Source organism: Ursus maritimus, unplaced genomic scaffold (assembly GCF_017311325.1).
Source record: "Ursus maritimus isolate PB19 unplaced genomic scaffold, ASM1731132v1 scaffold_14, whole genome shotgun sequence".
NCBI lineage: Eukaryota > Metazoa > Chordata > Mammalia > Carnivora > Ursidae > Ursus > Ursus maritimus.
The window spans coordinates 10181810-10185903 of record NW_024423786.1 but is presented as its reverse complement, the minus strand read 5'-3'; the positions used below and the strand labels follow the sequence as shown (position 1 = coordinate 10185903).

The 4094-nt window shown below is 39.3% G+C and overlaps 1 protein-coding gene across 1 annotated transcript in view; it reads left to right on the top strand.

Moving 5' to 3' along the window:
• The window catches only part of GRM7 (glutamate metabotropic receptor 7), an 814755-nt gene extending 811617 nt beyond the window's left edge, over positions 1 to 3138 (top strand). The window contains exon 11 of the mRNA XM_008697935.2: positions 1612 to 3138. The gene's annotated coding sequence lies outside the window, so the exon portion shown is untranslated. The remainder of the gene's footprint in view (positions 1 to 1611) is intronic.
• Positions 3139 to 4094: the final 956 nt, after the last annotated feature.

The window sequence follows — 4094 nt, the reverse complement described above, 5'->3', positions numbered from 1 at the left end:
GTGTAGGGTTATTAAAATCACATGGTGGCTGTGAATACAAGGTTGCCTTTTGATTTCCCTTAAACCTGCTACTGTACTTACAAAATAGAGAAACCTATCTGTATAAAGATTCCAAGAGAGAGTGGAGAAGTCTTGTCATGGGAGGGAGAAATACTGCTTCCTAACATGGGCTAGTCTTCCTTTTTTCTATGTTGCTAGCATGGAACTTTTATCAGATCATTGCTGTGCATCTTTTTTTTTTTTTTTTCTTAATCCGTTTAGCACTGTAAGACAGGACAAGAGTCCTTTCAGAGTAATTACATTTCCTGTTGATTTTAGATAGGTGCCTGCAGCTCAGTCTTTAATTTGGGATATATTGTTCACACACTTATTTCCTTTCTCCATATCAACATGATCTGTCCTAGTTTTTAAATAGGGCATTCTTTTCTCCCGGTGAATATATAACAGTATCCAGTGAGATTTCAAGTTTTTGTATGCCAAGGGCTCGTCAAAACACTGCACCTCATCACTTGAGTCACCCTTTTACATGAGACTCTCTGAGAATAAAAGAGAAGGCATTTTCCCTGGGTAAAAATGATAGATTTAATCTCAATCCATTAAAAATTCTCTTTCGTTCCATTCTAAGTTGATGCCTTTTGGGTTAAAGGATGAAAATGTTCTAAGTCAATTTTTCAGTTAAAAAAATACTTTTAGGATATGCTGTTTCAAAATAACTTTTGGCTAGGATCTTTTTTGTTTCAAAGATTTTGACCGGGTGCTCTTTTCTGCCAATGTGAAGGTGGCTTTACACATTAATGATAATGATCTGATACTGTTACTTAAAAAAATAATTGGGAAGTTGGTCCAAGTTACATGTACTCGAAGAGGGTAGTGATTTACCTTGTTCAGGTTACAGTGAGACAGCAAAGCTCGGTAGAAGAGGGAAGGAAGGCACGTAAAGTTGTGTGTTCAAATCCATTTCTATGTTGCATTTAGACAGACGAAAACAGTAATGGAAAATTTGTAGATTCGAGTAAACTTCTGTCCCCCCGGGCTAGTAAGACTTCAGTCCAACAAAGGTGGAATCTACAGAGCAGATCACACACCTACTTGTGGGGGGTTGAAGGAAGCACGTTCAAATCAGGCAGAAGAGAACTTAACCTGGTTTGGAAGCGCACTCCATCTCCTGCCTGTGTGGAACAGCCCTCTCGCACAGACACCCCAGGCCAGACATCAGCTCAATCAGCACTGCCTGCCATCTCCTGGCTGAATGTCTGTAGATCTTAAAACTCTGCAGAGGCTTATCAATCTAACGACGTTTGTTTTAAAATGCAATTAAGCAACAAAAACACAATCAATCTGGTGTCATTACCAGGTCAGGAAACAGGTTGTTTTGTGAGGAGGTAAATTTTCACGCGGCAGGATGGTGTTCTCATTTTAAAACTTGAGCAGTTAATTCAGCCACGCAAACAATAGCCCTGAGTCTTGTATTTAGAAGGTACGTTCCTCCTAGCAAGCACACTGGTTATAATACTATTGACATTGCACTAATTTATTAAATGGTATTGTAAAAACATCAATCATTTCTTGTCTCTTATAATTACTATAATGGGGTTATCTTACATTTTAAAGCTTTGCGGAAACTGTGTAAGCCACGTTTTTGTATCATGTTGAGACTCTCCCTCCTCCTTAACATTCAATGTGATATCTCTGCGCTAACTGGAGACTCCGTCAATTTAGAATCCATCTTGAAACACTCTGTAAGTATGGCATAGCACAGAATATACGTTACCTGACCTCTGACATTCAATCACCTTAGAAATAAATGCAGCTATAAATCTTGTTGGCCTATTTCTTTCTACCTAAGAGCTCCGTGAAATACTTTATTCCTCCCGTCGGGGTTTGAATCCTCAGCATCCTCAAAAAAACAGTATTTGCCACTCGGTTCTTCAACGTCATTTCACTTAAAGAACAGGATGAAAGTTCACGTGGCTGGAATCTGTAGTCTTTCTTAGCATAAAAGAAACATATGCATCCTGCCCCAAAGCCATGACAATTATGTTAAGTTTTACATTTTATCACGGCACCACAGCAATCCGGCCAGGATTTATGAACTCTAAGGCTATTCTTCAGTTGGGTCCATCAAAGACATGATTGTCAAGCCCCACTCCTCTGGGCCAGTCCTGAACTGACTAGAAACTGGGGACAGAAGAGAACAGTACCCACAGGGAGCCCAGATCTTATGGAAGACTGAAAGGAAAGCAATTAGAATTCAAACAGGAGTAGGTCTTAGGAGAGGCCGTACCAAGCGCTAGCAAGATACAGGTGGACAGCATCACCCAGCAGGGTTTGTTTGAGTTGGTCTTAAAGATGCAGGACTCCAGGCAAGCATAAAGGAAAGACACTCGAGGCAGAAAACAAGGATGCACAAAGAACCAGAAGTACAAAGGAATATGGTATTTGCTGGGATGAGAAAGCAGTTCTGTGAGGCTCGAGTATTTTGTTTGGACGCAGGGGATGACACGTAGGAAAGCGGCCTGTGCGTAGAGGGACCGAGTCATCTTTATCTTCGTGCCTTTAGCACAGGGTGTGGCAAATACTAGGTTCTCAGAAAATGTGCATGGAATGATTGGCGTAAATATAATACCTCACATACCAAAGCCTCCTAACCTTACCAGAACAGAATATGTACACATTAAATAATAAGTATTTATTAATAATAACAAAATACCGTATCTGCAGACGGAGCAAGTGGAGTTGTATCCTTCCAGATAAAACCTCTAAAAATTACAGACTGCCTTGAAAAGTCAGTTTTTTGACTGTGATGTCACAGGTTTCAAATCCATGTTGTGGGTCTTACATAAAACTCTTGAAACTGACGATCAATGTTACATCTGCGTGCAGGTAATTAACCAAGGTCTCTTTTGATGAGCTAATCCTGTGTATAAAACCAACAAAGTTTTATGCCTATTTCTTTCCCTTTATAGCCTACAGATATCTATTCTATTTGTCTTCAAAGGGCGCGTGAACTTCAAAATTACCACTGGAAATGGATCCTATGCACACTTGATTTAAATGGTTAGAGCTTCTAATCTGGTAAAAGCAAAAACAGAATCAATTTGGTAGTTTTCTGATTATTAAGTACTTTTTTTTTTTTTTTTTTTTTTTAGAAACTGGCATTTAGGAAAGATTTTGTCTTTTAGGCTCCAAGTATCATTTGCATTTAAAAAGAAAACAGTGTGTATCCTAAACCAAAGTCAGTTAATCTCTACAATCTTTCTTCTTCCCAATTACTGTGGGTGAGCATCCTCTCTCAGGACGCAAGTGATGGTGACTCTTATTTCTGCCTCTCAAAGACATGTCTCAGCTTCGCAGAGTTTTTGTTTTTTGGGTTTTTTTTTTTCTGCCTGTACAATGGAACATGGATGCATTTTAAATTAACTTTCTCTAGGAATCAAAGGTAATCATTATTTCTCTTTATGATCCACATGAATATTCTCATTATTTTTCTCTTTTCAAGTTTAAGATTAGTTTTGAATGCCCTTATATCTTTGCCTTCTTTCAGAGTAACCTCCAAGGACCCCAGCTTGCACTAAGAGCACTGAGGAAATGTGTCCACAGCCTGTTCTTGCTGAGCTGACCCAAACGCTTAGAAGAACACGATATGAATCAGTAACCCCACTTCCTGTAAGTGTTGGTCCAAGTATTAGTTATGACCTTGAGCATGCTGTTTCTTTTCTCTGGCCAAGAATAAGGAAAGCTGCACTAAGTTTCTTCTCTGATAGTTGAGGTAGCATAAGCTCGATCACCTCATAGACTTCTGGGATCCTGGATAAGTCCTATCCTATGTGATCTTCAGTTTCCCCTGGTAGAAGATGGGAGAATGCTTTTCTCCAGGGGATACCATGAAGATGGCATGGAATTCTGCAAATAAAAGCCTTCCTTTATAAAGGCTGTGCATATAGGAGGTAGCATTGTTAGTCCCTGCTCATCTTTTGGTTTAATTAGCTTTGCTTTCTCCTCTTTGTGGTTACATTTTTCATTTCCATAAACCATCAAAGTTGGAAGGAATAACATCTAGATTGCCAACGAAGTTAGGCAACCTTTTCTCTAGG